This window comes from Cydia pomonella, chromosome 2 (genome assembly GCF_033807575.1).
Source record: "Cydia pomonella isolate Wapato2018A chromosome 2, ilCydPomo1, whole genome shotgun sequence".
NCBI classification, from domain to species: Eukaryota; Metazoa; Arthropoda; class Insecta; order Lepidoptera; family Tortricidae; genus Cydia; species Cydia pomonella.
The window spans coordinates 24576322-24598320 of record NC_084704.1 but is presented as its reverse complement, the minus strand read 5'-3'; the positions used below and the strand labels follow the sequence as shown (position 1 = coordinate 24598320).

The following is a 21999-nucleotide window of genomic DNA, read 5'->3' as shown; positions in this document are numbered from 1 at the left end:
CTTTGCCGCCAATACAAGGAAACACAAGACAGCGTATACACATCCAACCCAAGTTGTCAGCAGGAAAAGGCGCGAAATTCAAATTTTCTTTGGTAAGTCAACTCTTTGCGAACACATTTTCAAACAACTTCAACTTTATCATTTTCAACTTTTTCAAACACATTTGAAAAAGTAGTCGATAAAGCAGTTAAACATCGATAGATTATTAATATGTTGTAACATGACATCACTATTTTTGTTCGCACATAGACAATTTACGCACACACTTGAATTTCATTTTTGGTCACACTTTCCAAGTTTGACAGTCGTTCTATACTATCCTATTTCTATGGTATTTTGGTGCTTTGTAACAAATAAATAAAAATGTAAAGGGAGACTATACGTATATTTTTGCTTTCATAAACCAAATGTACCGCCAATAACGATCTTTATCAATGTGAGTTGGTGGTGTGAATGAGGGTGAACAATCTGGCAACCAGGCTACAAAGCTCAAAGCAACATTGGTTGTATTGGTTGGTATCCCTTAGTTTGAAGATTTATATATATAGTAGTATAATAAACCTTGCATTGTTGTATAGCGTACATTAGCCTGCTTATCTTAAGAGGAAAGGTAATGAGGTCACGTGATCGCTTCTCCATTCAAACGTAGTCACCATTTTCCTCTTTGGATATTAACATGAAAGAAAATATTTTTACGCAATTGAAAGTATATTAATTAAAGCTATGCCCCTTTGTTATTTTTTTTTAATATCCAATAACATCCCATTTTACATGTAAAATTACAAAGAAATCAATAAGAAAATTGTAACTCGCTGTATCGCTAAAAAAACTATCTTTTTTTTTTCAAATATAGAAAAATGTCATGGTTATGATTAATATACAATAAATTGTGTAAAAGTGTCATCCATAATGTCAACATACAGGGAAGAAAATGGGGACTACATTTGTGTGGAGAAGCGATCGTCCACTATCATTTTAAACCTGCTCAAAACCTTTTCAGCATTGAAAGAAGCCTTATAGCTTCTACATACGGCTACCTATAAGTATATACGGAACACTCATCACCGCAATCGTGACTGCGGCTTGGCCAAATTATTTATTTAAACAGTTAGTGCACGCGGTGGCTGCACTATGCAAGTTTGCCATGTTACACATATTGTATATATTGTTGATATCTGGGAGCACGGTAGTGCCCCGCCAAGACGAGCAAAGCGAAGCGCAAGGGTACTCGGGTCTCGGTACTACAAGAAGTATTGTATAATAGAAAATAATGAATTGTGAATACAGTTTTCACCTGGTAGCGAAACGGCCAAGCCATATATGTTGACTAAGGTGTAGAGTTTGTGAAGATAGGGCTTCTTACAAGAGATCTGATAACTTTTTGACAGTGCGAGCCATATGGTCTCGTCTTGGCTACATTTTACATGAAAATGTTTTTGTTGGGATTAATTCGTGTTGAAAAAACAATCTCTTGATTCAAAAACTCTGGAGGAAACAACCGATGACGTTCTCTCGTTCATCGGATGAGTGGATAAGTAAAATTAATTTTAAGTATTAAATAAAAAATTGAGGATCACCTTAATTTTTTATTTATGTACAATATTCAGCAAACCTTAACCTTGTGTATTTTATTAAATAATACGTCAGAATGAATATTTATTTTGATAAATGGATTAAATATAAATTAAATAAGTATTTGTTACATTGATTGCAGAATGCAGACATTTATCGAATCAAATTTAATTTAATCGTGTCGAATTAATAATGTAAAGGGTTAAAACCCTATTTTTTGTTAACTCATGGTCGGTCAAGAGTTTCCTTGGAATTTACAAATTAATCACATGAATTTATTTCCACATACTTTCAATTACCCTACAAAACGTTTCCCAGTAAAAGGAATTCCGAAAGCGTTTAATTGAATTTTTTTGGTTCGACAGTTATTGATCGCCTACAGACTTCCAATACCTTCCTGTTTTATTTCACAAATAGGCTCCTACTTATAGAGGCATGATAAATCACTTCGGAAGTGAAAGCGGCTTTTTAAACATTCGGTAGTCTATTAATCATACAATGGCGAGGGTCCTATGAACTGGAAAGTTTGAAGCCGAATCATTTTACCTTATTTTTTGTTCCAGATTTGAATGTGGGAAATTAGTAGTTGCTGGTTATCATTTTAAATACGATTTTCGCTTAAAGGAATTGTTGAATCGAGTTTTTAGCATGACATCAATTTAAATTTGGTAACTTCAATACTCAGGTAACTTATAAATGAGAAGTTCTGCTCTGGTTTACATTGACACTAAAATTGTTGTATGTAAAGACTATTTAAACACGCAAAATTACGCTTAATGCTTACGTTAATGTCGTTTATAAAGAGATATGGCTCATCAAATAAAATTGTCACCAGTTGAAACCACTCAAGATAATTTGAAGCTGGTAAAAAGCTGCTCTTGCACCAGAACTCGGCATCGTGATGTTTTGATGGATGAGTGCATTTGTATTATTAGGAAACTCTGGGATAATGCGCACTTACTTTGATTATTGTGGCTCGACGCCTCTTTTTGGGCCATTCTCCGCCTTCTAAATAACGCAAATTATTCCATTTATTATTTGCGGTAAAAGGGATGGCAATGAATCATATAATGCTGTTTTAGTAGAAATTACTTTTGCGATTTTAACGTTTAATGTCAGTAACTATATATGTAAATTGATTACAAACCATATAACAGTGTATTTGATAGATCCTAAATGAATTTCCATTCTTCTGTAGGCAGGTGCTATCTTTAATTTTTTCTTACATATATATAAGCGTCTCGAAAAGCCAGAGATAGACTAGGCGACAAATATTTTATTTACGTAATGTGTCGCCAGCGACATCGTGCTACGTTACCCGACATCAATTTGTGTAAGAATGCCCTATAATATTGATTTATTTATTTAAAATGGTACAATTCTCATGGAAATAATAATCTTATACAGCCCTTTTTACTCAAGTTAGTATTAAGGTAAACGAGGTGCCCACAAACCACTGACTTGCTACGCTGAGTATTCTGGCAGAATATGAATAGAGGAAATATTATATATTACAGGTCAAGATGATTTGAATGGGCATTGTGCATATGATTATGGCCTACTCCTAGCTTATGAAGTCGATAGTGACCCTACCTAGTAAGAACTGCCTGTACTGCCTACACAGCAGGACGTCCCGGCTTGGAATCCTGGTAAGGTCATTGTAAAAACATGATTCAGTACTAATACCACTTAAAAAAATTAATATGATGTCCTCGTTCTTTTTGATATAGGTACTAAGAAATGTTGTTTTTCTACGGTGCCGTAGTAAAACTTCAGCATAAGACAATTACCTAACTTTCCACGTAACTATCCAAGTCGAGAGTATAAGTCGTTAGAACGTAAAGGGCCACTGGCTTAAGTTGAACTCTTAACCAGGCAGGTGTTGCCAAAGGCAAACTTTACGAGTTTGGTGCGCTTCTAACCAACTGTGCGGAGTGTCGCCGGCATACATCACGTTCGGAGCCCGCCAATTTGTCTGTCATTTGCCAAATCCGAACGCGGCTCGAATAACGCCCTCCGTGCGTCCGTAAATTCAGTATGTTTAGTGTCACGTGGGTCTATTCGCCGAGTCGCGTAGTATACTCACTGGGTAATCCGGAACGTAATAAAAAGAATAAACTTTTTTCCGATTCTGAAACCGTTTTTTATGCACGACGTTCAAGGTGCTGTATTTAATATAAACTGTTCGAAAAAGTTATGTTGAATATTGGGTTGATCAAAAAGCTGTATTGAATTTGAATAAGGTTTTGTTTTAAATGTGTTAGTGTCACAAACATTGTTAGGTAACATGTTTTTCATGTTAAATAAATACACAGATATATTTAATTAAAATTTTGTTAAGAAAAGTGACTTTTTATCTTGTGAATTTTCAAGAAATGTGTAGAAGTACAGCCATTCATTCTAAAAAATATAACATTAGTTTACAAAACATGCAATGATTTTTGTTAATAGATTGTGGTAATAATGTTTCATAATTTGGCAGTTCAAATTTACTTTATTTATTTATTTAAAGATAAATACTGAATTTTGTTTTTAAATTATTATTTCATGAATTCTTATAATTTAATTTGATAAGTTATGTTACTAATTATTGTTTTTATTTCTTTCTTAAATATTTATTGTGATGTCTATTTGTGGAAATAGGCCTCTACCATCGTGTGCCATGTATTTTTGTCCGCGGCAATTCTCGTCCAGACTACGCCAGCCACGGCCTCGATGTCGTCCCGTCCCGTTGAGAAATAAAGCAAAGTCCAAATGATGCCTTCCTATACTATATTTTAGAATCATAATAATTATACGTAGAAAAATATGAAAGCTTTTAAGAATTAGGTGGATATTAAAAAAATCGTTAAAGAATGTTTTTGAAGTACGCATACCAAATGGGTAACAAATTTATAAACTTCACTAATTAGGCGGGTGTTGGCCCGAGTTTCATGTTTTCCTCTGAAACATCGTAAAGTTCTTAGAACTTCCTAATTTGAAACGGCCGTGAACGTTTTGTATGGACGTCAACGAACAGCGTTCTGCTAACAGCTGTTTACACCGATAAACTTAATTTAATAAAACGCCTTCGTGTCGAGGCACGTCAATGCCTATCGTTGATTGTTTATGATGATAACAATACGCATAATAAACGCAATTTCTCATTTTTTGGAGCACGTGTAACTAGTTAATATTTTATTATGCCTGTGATCTACTTGTCGTATTTTTAAATACAAATGTATCTTGCAGTATGTATGTTTTTAATATTGGAAGCCAATTAAGTTACTTGTGCAAGATGAAATATTGCGTTTATTATGTATATTAATTTAATGGGTGGGTAAACGACCAAGGTGTTCACAAATATCTGAACAAGCACTTTTACGCCTGACATATTTGAGACCACCTTGGCCGCTCCAATATATCTGATGGTGACTGTACAGGCTTTTTGACATTACGAGACCATTTAAAACTACATTGTTCGACACGTTTATTTTAGATTTTTTTTGTCAAACAAGCGTGAAAATAATCGTCATCATAAGATTATATGGCACGTTGGGTAAGTTGAAAACAGGGATAAGACAAAAAGTATTCCGAATAACGGATAATATTTTAAACGTATGCAACAATGTTCCAACTGCCATTTAGTTGTGACCCGTTGGTTAGTGTCGTCGTGTCTGTGGGCGCTCAGTGCACGCCTACAACACCCGAGATGAACGCGTGGCCGACCCTTGAAAAACCTATACACTTCTCTGCAGCCCCTCGGGAAAACCTCGGCATGGAGCTCATTTCACAGCCGGAGCGTTCGCGGGAGGAAATTCATATTAAACCGCACAGTGCGCGATCATTTAAGTTCTAGGATGTGAGGATGAATACCCTGCCGACGGCGAGCGGTGCGGTGATAGAAAGCGGCCGTTGGAATTATGTCAAATAGTTCTTCAGAGCATTGTATAAGCGGTGGAACACACACAAGGAGGCAAAGTTTATCCTTAGACTAAAAGGTTCAATGCTGCTTGTTAGTTTGGGATCGTCGACTATGAGTACAGCGGACCTTTGGACTGAGTCCGAAGCTGGCATCCAGGTGCTCCTGCCCAAAGGTGACAGCAGAAGGTACTCCGTATGGGGTCTGACTTGCGATTTATATAGTAGCAGTCTTTGCCCCGGAGTAAACTATCGCCTAACTTTATTTACCACGCCGAGTTTTTTGGATGCCAGCGCAGCTTTCCCTTCCAGGTGGCTACGGAATTGGACTTTTACGTAAACATCAGTAAAGCTGTCGGTTTCTAGGTTCTCGGGGGTACAGATTTCGAATCATATTTTATCCAAGATGGCTGACATATAATTTTTCGTAAAATCGTTATCGTTTCTTAGATTGTAGGGAATGCGGATTTTGAAAATTATGACATTCATTGACTAATTGTACGAAGTTCGCCGGGACCTCCAGTTAAACATGAATAAGGCTGTTTTTCTTTCCTTGGTAATTTTAACACGATTCCGTCTTCAGCGAACAAAATTTCATGGGGTAAGATGAACATATATCGTTTTTTAATATCAAAAAGTACCTTATGTCAAGTGTATAAGTCACTACATACTGCATACCCGTATTAGCGAAGCCCGGTGGGGCAAGCGAAAAATATACATTTAGCTAAATATTTTTTCTTCTTTACCAAGAAGGTTCACAGTGTTCACACGAGGATCAATGTTGATTTTTTTAACGTTCCAGAATCTATATAAGTAAATTGCCGAACACAAATAACCTACCTATGCCTACCAAGCAGGAGGACCAGGGTTCAAATCCCAGTAACGGCATTTACTTGTGCACACATATTCACTTATCACACACTTTCCCGTTCCTGAGTTATGGATGTTTTCTATGTAAGTATATAAGTGTTAATCTATAAGTATATGTTATATAAGTATATCTTCGTCTAGTACCCATAACACAAGCCGTATTAAGCTTACAGTGGAACCAGATAGAACAGTAAAATTGTCTTATAATCTTTATTTATTTAAAAAAATACGAACGGAAGTGGCGGAGTAGGATCGTTATGGTTTTTATACAGCCGTTCTCGACCGTTGCAACAAACCCGACTTTATAAATATCAATAATAAATATTTTGGGAAAACAAGATCTCCCTAGCCCTAAACTATATAAGCATGCTTGTACTATGTACTAGGCGAAGTGATACATACTTAGTTATAAAACACCCATGACTCCGGAACAAATATCTTTTTTCATCAAGCAAATAAATACCGTTACCGGAATTTGAACCCGGGACCAGCGGCTTCATAGAAAGGGTCATTTGATTTCAATCAGAATTATCCTGTTTATTGGTCACCTACTTCAATGTCATCTCATATACCGAACTACCGCGTTGAACTAAGAAGTTCAAAGAAGCAGTGGGTTGAGGGGCAATTGGGTTAGTTTAAAGCTAATTGCTAGTGCTAATTTTAAAGGTGGTCATAGGACCACCAGGAGGTGTATCTATAAAACGTTTTTTACAGTATTGAATAGTCAATACTGTAAAAAACGTTTTATAGACACAGACACAGATAAAGAGGGGGAGTGTGACCAGAGGGCCTACCGCGAACCACGTTCGACGGGTTGTCTCCCTGTCACACTTACGTACGAATTTACAAGTGCGACAGAGAGGCAACACGTTGAACGTGGTTCGCGGTAGGCCCTCTGACACCTCCCGCCCCCTCACGGCCTTGGTCAAGGCGATGCTATGTCCAGAACGTGTGCGAAATAATAATAAATTCAATTGGCTGTAAGGCTTTATCCATGCTCGACTTTGTTCTTGACCTATTTTATTGACTAAATAGTAAGCCACGCTAAAGTCCTTCGGGCTTAGGATTAAAGCTATTTTGAACGCTAACTTAATTAAAGCTGTTTTGGAAAGCCGAGAGGAGGATCATTAAATTACCAAGTTTGTACTTCGATCACTTTCAATTTATTGGGTTAGCTTAATAGAAATATTAGCTCTTAAAATGATTGGCTTTCAAACAGAACTATATAGGATTACAATTTCACTGAAAATATGGATGGGAAATGTAGAAAATGAGACTGAAATTGCGGTAGGTTTAGGTTTTCATTTGATTTATAGGCTAGACGTAGCCCCATTATTAATAATTCTTAGCAATCTCTCTTAAGTTTTGCCTTTTTCTAACAAACATAAAATTATAAATAACGAACAGAACAAATTTTAAAGTGATAATTATGTGTAAAATGTATTTTTTATTGTATAAAATTTGTATTCGAGAGTTGAATTGTATAAACTATTAGATATAAGATATTAGTAATAAAATTTGCTATGCCCTAACAGGGTACATGTCTGATCCAGAAATGTAATTTTTAACACCTTATAAAGAACATGATGCAATAAATATACTGAATATTTAATACAGTGACAAAATGATTAACAGCTTACAACTACATTGATTTACAGCTTTATAAATAGCTTGTTAGCTTAACAGACGTAACATATGCATAACCCCATATTGAATTCAAAACTTGAAGTTTATGTTGTACGTTAGAATACAGTTAATAGTTATTGACATTGAAAATTTAGAATTGGGTACTTGACAAATGTTGAATATTGTAACAAAATCTAGATAAATGGATAGAAAATAAGCCATCTATTATAATATATGTTGGCTGTCATGTGGACGACATAGCCGTCAATAATATAAGCTACGCGGACGACATAGTCCTGCTGAGCCCCTCGGTGTGTGGGTTAAGGAAATTGCTGAGTACCTGTGAAAAGTATGCCAATAATCATGGGTTGTTATATAATGTAAATAAATCCGAATACATGGTTTTAGCGGGGGAAATAAAGCGCCTAGTAGTGTACCGGAGATTAAATTGTATGGTTCTCCACTAAACAGAGTGCAGCAATTTAAGTATTTGGGGCATATACTTACTCCAAGTCTTAAAGACGATAGTGATCTAGAAAGGGAGCGTAGGGCGTTGTCGGTGAGAGCCAATATGTTGGCCCGCAGGTTTGCTCGTTGTTCCAACGAAGTTAAAAAAACGCTTTTTAAAGCTTATTGCACATCTTTTTACACGAGCAGCCTGTGGGTAAACTACACTCGAAAAACTTACACCGCCCCACGCGTACAATATAATAATGCGTTCAGGGTGTTGATGCGGCTGCCCCGCTTCTGCAGCGCATGAGGGATGTTTGCGGAAGCGAGAGTTGACTGCTTTTATGCAACAATTAGAAAGAAATGCGCGTCCCTGGTGCGGCGGGTGCGGGATAGCCGCAACAGCATCCTGGCCATGATAGCGGATAGGATTGATTGTCCTTATATCCGACATTGCTGCAGTGTGCACATCTCTAACAATGCTCAATTAGTGGGGTGATGTGCGCACTGTTGCAATGGAGTATTTATTTATTTGTGTACATAGCCATAGTAATATAAAAACATTAGATATAAGAATACTAACGTAGATAATAAGATAATGAGCTATTATGTTACTAACCATGTATTATGATTCCCTGTTATTTGAAATAAATGATTAATAATTAATAAAAAAATAATTATAAAAAAGTGGAATTTAAAAAGACATATTAAGATTTAAAAAAAAATGCATGGCTCCAAAACATAAAAAAAAATTACTTTCAAAATGCAAAAAGAAAATGGTGTACCATTCGATTACTTATTTACATTTTATTGAAAAATAAATTGTATGAATATACATAAACGCAATATTTCAGGGTCAAAATACCAATTCTCTTGATCTTCCATACATTTAGGAATATATTCCATTCCATAAATTGTAATGTGACGTCGCATTACAATATCATTTTGCTAGCATTTCAATCGTCACGTGCGAGCGTCAGACTTTTACTCTTATTTCTGACCTTTGTGTTGCTTAAATGCCATGAGTCCTATATAGAGATTTGATCCTCAGGAAAATCAAGATCGATTGAAATGATTTACAAAAAATTGTCAAGTAGCCAATTGCAATAATTCTTAATCTAGCCTAGCTATACCAGATTCCTATAGCCCGAAAGTCCGCCCAGTCCGGCCGGAATTAGTAAGCCGACCATTGGTCCCATAAAGTAATTTGATCATCACTATAAAAGTATCGATTGAGACCATTAACCAAATCTAGTCACATTATTAGCCTTGTCGGGATAATCCTAAGTTGTATCAAGTCCTGCTTACATCCATAACAAAATTGCAGGGTTCAGGCTTCGAGAGAAGGATGTGCCTTTGTTTGTTTTTGTTCGACTTGGCGGGAGCGCAGTCATGGCCCCACAAGCATAATACTCCTAGCCAAAATCAATTTCAGACCAAAGTAATTTATTCTAAACCAAACGAGTGCATTTTATCAGATGGGTGTACTTTTTGTTGTTTTGCAATGAAGTTTGTTTTGTCGAGCTGTGAGATGTATAAGTAGGTTATGTTAAGCCTTTAATCCTGAGTTGGCTCGCCAGCGATCGCTACATGGAAGCCGGATGCCGACATAAGCCCCATAATTGATTTTACACGATGCTGCCTAAGATGCAATTGTTGCATACATTGAAGAGACATGACAAACAAGTCTCTTCGATGAAAGTCTTCACCAGCGCCAGGTTTTGTTTGATATGATGGTGATGATTATTCCAACTATTCTAATAATATTCAATATTGTTACAATGTACATATTTGTAAGAAGCCTCAAATAAATGAAAATAAAACACTCGTTTGGATAATGTTATAATCCTACCTACCTACTTATAATATTTGGATATAAGGCGCTACGGATAATAACTTAGTATAATAATCATAAACAGAAATTTAATTTTTTATTTATTTATTCGGGAATGTTTCTTTAAAATATTTAATGATTTCGAAAGCATAGTGCCACGTTAATAAATAAAAGTAATATTGAGTCATAAAAAGTAAAACAACTGCCAATTTATCCTTTCTACTCGTAAATTCTGAATAGGAGAATAGGTACACATAATTTGATTTTTATAAATATTTATTCACGGTGTTGAATTAGGTAAGTTCGTTGTCACGTCCAACTTGCCCCGGCGGGGTTAAGTAAACATCACAGAAACTAATTAGTGTAGAAAATTCACGTGGGACCAAAACAGTGTAATATGAGCGAAGTACAGTTTGATGTTGCGCTCACAAAATTAGGGAAGTTTAGGGCCAAAGTCGAGCTCGCCCCTAACAAGTTAATTTAAACTGCCCGAGTAATTTGCACAGAACTGTGACTCTAATTCAATTAGTTACAAGGTAGGCAAACAACGCGTGGCCGAGGCTCTCGCCATTTTATTCATTGTCTAATGACCTGCCTCATTCTTCCTGCTCGACATACATATAAATTAGATTGTTCTTTTTTACGCTTTTCTAATTAGCAATGTGAAATTTCACGCTATTGCCGCCGAAAACAAACACCACGACAATACACGTTCTACTTCGTTCTAATGAAAGTAAATTGGACATTAACGGAACGTGATATTTTAATAAGTTTGGTCAATATTTTTATCAACTATACAATTTACCAATTCCTTCCATGAAATAGTCTTGGATAATTAAATATAGGAAACAAAAATAGCTAGGATATTGACAAAAATGGTGCCGCACTGTGGGCTGAAATTCGGCGCTCATTGACATAGAAACCAAAGTTCTTAATTTATTTTTTTTTAGCATTAAGAGTGTCGAGTTATGATTCTATTTCGAAAAAAATATATGGAGCAGGAACAAAAAAACAATTTCTTTCAAAAACCGCAGAACAAACCGTAATATCCTCGCAAATGGTTATACTACAAATTATTTGTGATTTTTTGGCATCGAGGGTGCGTTTTTTTTTTTAAATCGTTGTTTGTTTGGAAAAGTAGTAAAAACCTAAATTAATATTTTAAAGTTTTTTTTTTATTGAAATGGGTCTTGCCCTTACCCACCATTTTTATGCTAAACTATGAGTTTAAATCGATTTCGCATGAAAAAGTCATGATTTTTATTTAAAAAAAAAATGTATGGACCAGGAACAAAAAAAAACAAAATAATTCAAGAACTGCAAAAAATACCGTAATATCCTCGCAGGTCGTAATACCACGATTTATTTTAGATATTTTGGCATTCTTCATATTTATGTAACGGGTGCGGTTTTTTTTAATCGTTTAATGTTTCTTATCTAGTTTCTTATCTATGGAAAAGACACAAAAACCAAAGTTGTAATTTTAAGATTCTTTGATTGAAATGGGTAACGATTTGGTATAAATAATTTGGAGTTATGTTTATTTTCTTTCTTTTTTAACAAAACCACTGGTTATATTATTAAATAGTATTCCAAAGATCACAATTAATTCGTTGTATAACCATCTGCGAGGATATTACATATGCGGTTCTCGAGATATCTTGAACTTTTTAACCCTCCACACATTTTTTATTAAAAAAAAAAACATATCTTGTTAATTTTCATGTTAAATCTTTTAAAAATCATAAGTTAGCCTGACAATATACTCGTTTAATAAACCCATTTCAATCAATAAATCATAAAATTACAACGTTGGTTTTTGTGTGTTTTTCATAGGATCGTTAAACGATTTTTTTAATTCGCACCCGTTACTGAAATAATTATGAAGTATCTGCGAGGATATTACGGTTTGTTTTGCGGATTTTGAAAGAAATTGATTTTTTGTTCCTGCTACATACATTTGTTTTTAATCATAACTTGATTCTCTTAATGCCAAATTGTCCCAAATGCAAAAGTTATTTACTATAACAAATGACTTCAGTTAAAAAAAAAATTGAAAATAAGAACTTTGGTTTCTATGTCAATGAGAGCCGAATTTCAGCCCACAGTGCGCTGTCCACAAATTTGGCGAGTTTCTAAACGTCCACTGCATACATTTTCAAAGCAATAATTTCGGTGCTGCTACAGTGGAACTTTGTAATTACTTCCTTTTCATACAGTTCAAGCAGTAAAGGAAAAAAAAATTGGCACTAGATCGGGAACGCTTTAACCCTACCCGCTCAGTATTATTTGTATGATACATCATAATTATGATACTGTAACACACACTTATAGGGCTTTGGAACAGCATCGCCTCCCTTCGGCACAAGCTAAGCGGTGCGTTGACAACTCGCAGTAATCGCACTTCCAACTGATCGCTTGGGTCTCGCCATCGGCGCAGGTACGGAGTTTCTGATTCGATCGGTGGGTAAATATGACAACAAAAATACTGCACTCCATGGCTCTCTTACAGTCCTCTAGGTAATGCTTTAAGTAATTTTCCAGACTAAGACAAACGTTGAGCACCGAGATTGAAGCTCGAATTTTTCCAGTCAAATATATAATAAATAAATATTGGTTAGGTCTGTGTATGATCTACCTGGCCCCAAACTAAGCAAAATCAATACGTACAATATGCATGCAATACAAGTGCACATACAAAGTTATATTACTCGATATAATCCGTCTTAAAATCTTTAGACTGTGTTTGTCAGTTGAATATTCTTGACTTATTTCTATCTCAAGCTAAAAATAGCGGCTTTTATCTCATATTATGCCATAACCTGGGAACACAATTTCGAGATCACGTTTTCTCGTGCTTTGAATCAATTTCCGATAGTATAATTCAATTTGCTTCACCCCGTGTCTCAAAAGCACTGTATTTGTGTCGTAAAATAAATAAGAGACTTTAAATGAGAAAGAGACTTTTATTTCTTAAGAAACTAAGAGGTTTTTTCTAGTAAAGATCACATATTGTAGAGTATATGTGGTCCACGTCTATTTACTAAATAAAAGCATAAATAGTAGTACATTATGATACAAGTGTGCTATAAACGTTGGTCATTACACACAATGCGATATTGTGCGCGCGAGCTGGAAGCGAGCGCCCAATAAGAAAGCCGATGTGTGTAATGACCAACGCGTTTAATACGACGTTTTATAAGACACTTGCATGAATAGAAAACAAAAACCGGCCAAGAGCATGTCGGGCCACGCTCAGTGTAGGGTTCCGTAGTTACTCTTCCGTCACAATAAGCTAAACTGGAGCTTAAAGTATAGTAAATTGTTAACCAAGGGATGAAATGGTACCTTTCACGCGAGTTAAACAAATAGGCAAATTTTCATAATCAGTACCTAATTAAAGTCTTTTTACTATGAAAGGGAAACTTTTTGCGATAACTCAAAAACAGGTAAACTGATCATGTCCGCTATAGTTTTCATTTAATGTGTTTCTTAAGATCTACTTCCACGATTTTACATACATACGACTTTACGATTTTTTTCATATTTTTTGGACCTATGGTTCAAAAGTTAGAGGGGGGGGACACATTTTTTTTTTCTTTCGGAGCGATTATCTCCGAATATATACACTTTATCAAAAAATGTTTGTTGAAGACCCCTATTAGTTTTGAAAGACCTTTCCAACGATACCCCACACTGTAGGGTTGAAGAAAAAAAAATTCACTCCCACTTTATGTGTAGGGGAGGTACCCTCAAAAAAATAATTTTTTTAGATTTTATTGTACGACTGTGTCGGCTTTATTGATTTATATATCCATGCCGAATTTCAGCTTTCTAGCACTAACGACCACGGAGCAAAGCCTCGGACAGACAGACAGACAGACAGACGGACATGGCGAAACTATAAGGGTTCCTAGTTGACTACGGAACCCTAAAAATTGATTTATTAATCAAATTTTATAACAGTAAACGGATTTATTAATCAAATTAATAGAACTAACGATGAATGAATGACAAACAATGAGAAACATTATTTAATATTTATTTATTTATTTAAACTTTATTGCAAAAAATTATAAAAAGAGAACAAAAGGCGGACTAATCGCCATGAGGCAACCTGTAACCATTGGGCTAAACAGAAACAGTTTGGTGCAGGATTGTAAAGGGTTGATATAGAAATAGATACGAGTCGGGATTACTTTGATACTATACTAATTAATGATGTGCAAATATTGAAAAATACTTGATTGAACAAAAAGTACTCACATCATTTGTAAATTACTGAAAAATATACCCTTTTTAGGGTTCCGTAGTCAACTAGGAACCCTTATAGTTTCGCCATGTCCGTCTGTCTGTCTGTCTGTCCGCGGCTTTGCTCCGTGGTCGTGTTAGTGCTAGAAAGATGAAATTTGGCATGGACATATAAATCAATAAAGCCGACAAAGTCGTACAATAAAATCTAAAAATTTAATTTTTTTAGGGTACCTCCCCTACGCGTAAAGTGGGGATGATTGTTTTTTTTACTTCAACCCTACAGTGTGGGGTATCGTTGGAAAGGTCTTTCAATAGGGGTCTTCAACAAACATTTTTTGATAAAGTGAATATATTCGGAGATTTCCGCTCCGAAAGAAAAAAAATGCGTCCCCCCCTCTAACTTTTGAACCATAGGTCCAAAAAATATGAAAAAAATCGTGGAAGTAGAGCTTAAAAAAGGTATTAAATGAAAACTATAGCGAACATGATCAGTTTAGCTGTTTTTGAGTTATCGCAAAGTTTCCCCTTCATAGTAAAAAGACGTAGGTACATCCACAGTTAAACGTTATTAAGACATTAAATGGGTTGTAAAAGTTATTTGGCATTATTCATGTAGGTAAATAAGCTAGAATTAAAGATAAAAATTTGCTTATTTTACTCATTCTATTTTTATTTAATATTGAATTTGTCTAAAACAGTTTCATTGGCTGTATGATTAAAGCCGTTGACTATTGGCAGTGTTAGAACGAAAGAGTAAAAAGTAAGTAAATATTCTTTACAGTACATATGGTGCTACTTTACCGCATTAGTGCGAAAATTTTCATATTACGTTACTGTGTCGAACATTTAAAGGGCCATATGTACTGTAAAACGTTGTACGATACATGTGCGAATAGGTAATTCGCAACTCGTGTTTTAATTTATCGCCACTTGTTTCGAATTTTCTATTTTTCGCACTTGTATCGTAATGTACTATTATTGCACCAACTATAAAAAGTAAGTAAAAATTAAATATTTAGTAAGAGGCAATCCCGCTAATTTTATATTCATATTCGTCTATTGCACTCATTGTACGATGCATAATGCATTGTTTATATATTGTTATACTTTGCTTTTTCATGCTTTAATGAACCAAATCATTTTAAAATTACTGCAGTTTGCTAAAATATGTGTTTGATTCATCTATGTATATACCAATCTAAATGTTTTTTGCTATGGGATATTTATCTTTAGACATGCAAAGTCTCCAATTGCACGTAAGTCTGTTACTTTAATTAGGTACTGATTATGAAAACTTTGCCTATTTGTTTAACTGGGATGAAAGGTACCGTTTCATCCTTTGGTTAAGAATCTACTATACTTTAAGCTCCAGTTTAGCTTATTGTGACGGAAGAGTAACTACGGAACCCTACACTGAGCATGGCCAGACATGCTCTTGACAGTTTTTTATTTTATTTATATGCGTGAATTTATATTAGAAACTCGTACATGCCTTAAAATGACCTTTACGAGCATAAGTGGAATTTGGAGATCATACAGTTTATGCATATTTTTCTTACTAATACAGGTTTTTACATAGCAAATACGACTTGGTGAAAACTCGACGAAGCCCCGCGAATCTATTTTCCGCTATGAGGGGCAAAGGAATGACGAAAAGAGGAACCTACCCTACTTAAAGTAGCGGTTGTACGATCACGCTCCGTAATTGTAGAACCATTTGGAGCCTAGCTAAATTGGTTGTTGAATGCGTACGCTATGAAATATCCAATTTAGCTAGAGCCCTAAATAGCTCAACAACAACGGAGCGTGACTGTACTTGCTCTTCTTTGTTAAGCGAGTCCCCCAAGTCCTCTTCATGGGGCTGTGTCTATTTGCTTAACATATGCCTTCCTTAACCTCGTCCTGCATTAAGATTCTGCCCAATGTTCTCAATTAAGCACACATATTTTAGTGGTCCCTGCCCAAAGTATTTGTTAAAATGTGCATGTAAAGGCAAGTCAAAATTTTTAAATTATTTTTTAGAATATAAGGGATTTGTTTTTAATAGGACTGCGAAGTTATTGAGTCCATATCTTTTGTTCTTTTTTGATCACATTGCCTTGCATTTTTTGGCATTTATTGAGAACAGTGGGCAAAATTTTAATGAATTTAAAATTAATTGATCAATCATTGAAATAAAATTAACCAGTATATATTTTTATTATATGTATAAAGAAGTTCGAGATCAATGACAGTATTAAACCAAACTTTCTGCTTCTCGCAGAAGACCGCAGAAGAGCTTATGCTCTTTAAACTGCTGAATCAATTCAGACGTTGGAGAGCTATGATGCCACAGACAGACAGATAGGTAGACATTGGCATCAAGCATATAACACTCCTATTTTTAGTCAGAGTTTAAAAATAAACTTTGCGATACCTCATACATTGAATTCCGTCAAACTATTTGGACTGTAGGATATATTATGTCAAAGTAATAGACGTAGCAACTACGACTTACATACTCTGAATTGAAAAATATAACTTCTTTCTGTCGTTCATTAAATAATAATATAACATTACTGTATGAAGTTCTGCCTAATGTGATTAATCAAGAACACTTTTCGATAAGTACTGATAGTGATACTGATACTTGGGGTAACTCCAACCAGCAGATCCAGCAGCGAAGACTAGGGAGGAGAGACTACAAGGGGGAGGCGATGTTGATACAAAATAGCACTGTAAGCTGGCATGACTCTACTGATTCAGCCTAAGCCGCATCGAGTCGGTGGATTATGTCAGCGTCACATCACACCGGCTAAGCCTCAAACGCAAAATCAAACAAAGTACGCTCGCACACCGGCTCATTACGCAACAACCCCTGCCACCCCGCCGTAGGCACCCGCAGCCTGCTCGAGACACCGGAGCACCCAGTAGATAGTACTGGAGTGTAGGGTTTGCAAATAATTAATAGAATCAGGCGTTACTTTGCGGAAATCCATGCTAATTAAAGCAAGAAATATTACTTTGTTAATCCGCGAGAAAATAACGTGTTAGTCAATCAGTGCTAACCCGTTATACTTACTTGCGTATTTTTACATGCAATTAATGTTCCCACAAATAAATACGCAAATAAATATAACAACCCACCACCAAATGTACAAAACTCGACACGTGTTTCGCCTCTCTACGAGACATCCTCAGGAGATGCTGGAGATGTTGACGGTCTGACACCCGGCAACTGAAACCAGTGCAACTTTTGGTGGTGGGTTGTTATATTTATTTGTGCGGTGGGAGGGTGGGAACATTAATTGCATGTAAAAATACGCAAGTAAGTATAACGGCTAACACTGATTGACTAACACGTTATTTTCTCGCGGGTTAGCAAAGTAATATTTCTTGCTTTAAGTAGGGTTTTCAGTCAGGATAGTAGGAGAGAGGAAAGTTTTAGCCGACCCTATACAAGGCATCGTGAAGTTAGCAAAGAACACCGACAACCAAAACACAACGACACCAGAATTGTATATACCATATTCTATGAAATAAATTAATTATGAATTATGAACACTTTTCGATATGTACCCATGAAAAACCTAAATATGCAATTGCTTCAAAAATATTTAGCAGTACCTAACAATAACAATAATATAAAAAAACATACATGATTACCAAGATAAATAAGGATCAAACTCACCTCTCCTACGTCGTTGCACACATGGCGTGACCCTGATCGGCGAGTTCGAACAAATTCAGTGCGAGCCCTTATGTAACTATTAGCCAATACTCCAACCAATCACAAACGACCAGTATAAATAGAAAAGTCCGAAACGGTCAAGCACTAAGCGGCAAATTTGAATGTGTGATTAATGACGCACATTGGGCAGATTCTGGAAGTTTTTTTTTTAACTGTAGGGGCAGGTTCCACTCAAACAAAAGTGTTCTTAATTGAGAACATTGGACAGGACGAGGGTGATACGACATAATTATGTCTATAATACATAATAGCCAGTGAATGTCATATCGAACATTTATTTATACTACCCTAGCTTTAGGTTGAAAGATATTATATCAAATGCCTGTTATACCACATGAGAATTAGGCCCTCAGCACACGGAGCGTAAGCGTATTGTAATATTTTATGAGTAAATCTCAATAGTTGAAATCATGGCGTCACTAGCGTCAGATGTCTTCGGCCGATGTATCGACGATTTTCTCATCAGATGAAAAAGATTTTTTATTGTTTGATTATGACAGTTTTTTTTTTCGCCTGTTGTTATGACGATAGAAATCTCATACGGTATGCTACGACGACGCTTCGTGTGCGGACTTGTTTGAACTTGTTCGTAATGTTCGTGCTCGTAGCGCTCTCGTTCTACGCACGTATTACGATACGCTTCGCGTCTCTTACGCTTACGCTCCGTGTGCTGAGGGCATTATACCCACCAGATAAGAATATGTCATTCTTATGTATTCTTATAAATGATATCCCTTGATCGTCATATCGGTCAATGATATATAATTCATTTTATATAGAATGAAACGCGCCCCAAATAATTAAAGCAAATTATTTTTACACTTTATCACTTCATTGGTGATTCTATTGAAATTTAATCCTGACTAGCAAATCGAAATTGGGATATAATCATTTATTATATTTGTTCTCTCGATAAAATATTAAGCTTCCCGAAGACCGTTTATCCCCAGAGTCATCACATACAAATAAATGAGAAAATATGGTAATCCCATAATACTCAGCGAGGGCAAAGACGCGAGATCATTCAATAAGAGCCAGTGGCGCGGCAGGACGTGCGACGCGATTACCCAATCCTAAACAAACATTTGAGGAATCGCTCCACTTCACGGGAAAAATCGAAAATTGCTATCTCTATGCGCACATAGCCTTCACACAGCCAGTATTATTGTATTTATATGCTGCGTTGGTTATATCTATACGTATATATATTTTTATACGAGTATGTTGTGATAAACTGACTATCTGATTAATCCCTACACTAAACGTTAATTATAGTTGTAAGTAAAAAGAAAATATAAAACATTTAAGCGATTTTTGATGTCTATATTACAAGAGGTTACAAAGGGGATGGAAACGTATTCTGTCGTTGTATGCTCCTTGATTTACAGACTATTTTTTTATAAGAATATTTTCTGGATGAATTTAAATGGGCTTCGTATGGGAAATTTATATTTGTTTATAAGAATTCTAAAACCTTGCCCTGCGAAGCTTAATTAATAAACAAAAATAAACTAAGTTCAGCGTATTGTTGTTAATTTTCCCCCTAAAGTGGTTTAAAAGTGTATGAAAGTTACTATAGCGAATATATAAAATATACTATACGTATTATAAGATGTTAAAAGAAACTCACTGCCCCATTTCGAACAATTACCTATAGGGTGCTTAGCACACGGGGTCCATCTAATTCCTGGGTCGCTCCGACGTGCAATCTGGATGTCGCATGTCGGTGTAATTCGCGCACAGCGTTGTCTCACTCAAACAACGGAGCGACGAGCCAATCGGATCCAGTGTGCTAAGTGCCTAAGTCATCTAATAAAATAAAATATCGTCATTTTTGGACATCTCACATAGACATCATACTGATGTTACACATCTGTAAATTCATTGTAGACGTTAAGAAAAATTTCCAGGTACACGTTTTCCGTTGTCACATCAAGAAAATTTGGCCAAACCGCAGTGAAGAATGACGACATACATCACATGCTGTGGCGCTCTGACGCAATGAGGCAATCATTTTCTTTCCAGTAGTTAAAGGCCAAAATTTTTCACGAACCTAGTAGCAATAAGGTTGATATTTTCATGTTTTATGAGCATGCTTAGTTACGTAGGTTTTGACAAAATACAGGAGGTTAGGGCTATATTCCTAAGCTTAAATTAAACTACTCTGTTTTTATCCGACAAGTATTTTCCGAAAGTGTACACTTGCATTAAACAATTCGTAAAGTCTAACACACCATTACAAATATCTGCACCTTTCTGCTAAGTACAGTTAGCTGTAAAAATGCATGGCCACTTTATGAATAAAATCTATTCATAATGTGTCCATACAATTTTGCAGTTCGCTGTATATCTCGCACTTCAAATGAAAAGTCTAGTTTGATGCAAAATTTGTCTTCAATTACCTATTTTGAAAAGGAAAGAAAAATATTAGTTTATATAGGTTTCGTACTAATGGATCTTAAAAAAATGAAAGAAAAAATGTACCTTTGTATCACGGACTATCAATACTGAACATGACATTGGCGTGTCGTAAATTTGAATATAAATGTAAAATTTCTAAAAAATGTGTCGTTTACAGTGGTTACACAAGGTTCCATCAAGGTCGGTGCAGAGTTAACTGAGAAGGACTGCATGCTATTTCCTTTTTTTAACGTACCTGGTTAGGTAAAGGCTCAAGGTTTTAAGTGGTTACTTATGCCCAAGTTAAAGGAATTCGACAAAAACACGGTGTATAAAATGATGTGTTTACCTCCTGCTAGGTCTGTGAAAGTTTCCACCGTCGCGGCTCAAGCGTCTCCTGGGCACAGAGCAACTGCGAGTTCTTTCAATAACAATTTTTTTTAATTTGATTGCTTTAAAAGAATAACACAGCAGTACAGACCTGGAACCTGATGTATAAAATGAATACAGTGACGATCGGGCTGAACACGGTCACATTTTTATCGCCTGTCACCATGCCTTTCACGTACTAACTAGTACTTATGTAAGTGCGAATGTGACAGACATAGTGACAGGCAATAAAAATGCAATCCATGCTGCCACCGCAGATTAATGGAATGGAATGTTGCAAATCGTTAAGAAATAAAATGTAGGTACTTATAATTTTTCTTTCTACTCCCGTACTTTTATTTGTCATTTAAAGGGTCGTGCACTCATCTTTAAAACCCTATCGTATAGTTGTCAAGACAAGTCTTTAGTCTATTCCCCAAAAACGCATTTTTGCATACACGCAGTATATTTTTGGCCCTTTTCGATACTTCGTGTAATGACCACTTAAAAATATTGTATGAAATACATTGTTGCCAACCTTATTTTAAATGTCATCTCTGACAAATAAGTGAACCATAGACAATTTTTTTTATTTCATTCATTCATTTTCCCGCCCGTACCCTCCATTCTTTGTTACTTCTTGAATGTGGTTATTGTGGTTGTCGAATAAAAACTTAAGTTAAAAACAGTGTCTTTCAAGTTAAAATGGATGAAGACGAAAACTTAGTGTCTAAGCATGAAGAAATATCAGTGATGGCCCAACAAGTCACTAAAACTTTGCTGCCTTCAAAATCACGATAGATGACATGAAACTTATTTGTTAAATTTACAATTTTATTTCAAAGTAAGTGCTTGGTCGTCGAAAAAGTATTGTATGCAACGTTGTTTAACTGAGTCAAAAAATACTCGTGGCGTCTTTATTAACAATTTTCGGCTTCACCTCAAATTGTTACTCACGCCACTCGCCTTTTTTGACCTCTCTTAAACAACGGTT

At 35.6% G+C, this 21999-nt stretch overlaps 1 long non-coding RNA gene across 2 annotated transcripts; it reads left to right on the top strand.

Annotated features, from left to right (window-relative positions):
• The first annotated feature begins 337 nt into the window (after positions 1–337).
• LOC133515601 (uncharacterized) lies at positions 338–20690 on the top strand. 2 transcript variants are annotated; one of them, XR_009799051.1, is made up of 4 exons: positions 338–512; positions 2136–2257; positions 3090–3221; positions 20147–20690. It is a non-coding gene; the product is annotated as an uncharacterized LOC133515601 (long non-coding RNA). The 2 variants fall into 2 exon arrangements; XR_009799050.1 differs by lacking the exon at positions 20147–20690 and having other exon boundaries at positions 3090–3933.
• Positions 20691–21999: the final 1309 nt, after the last annotated feature.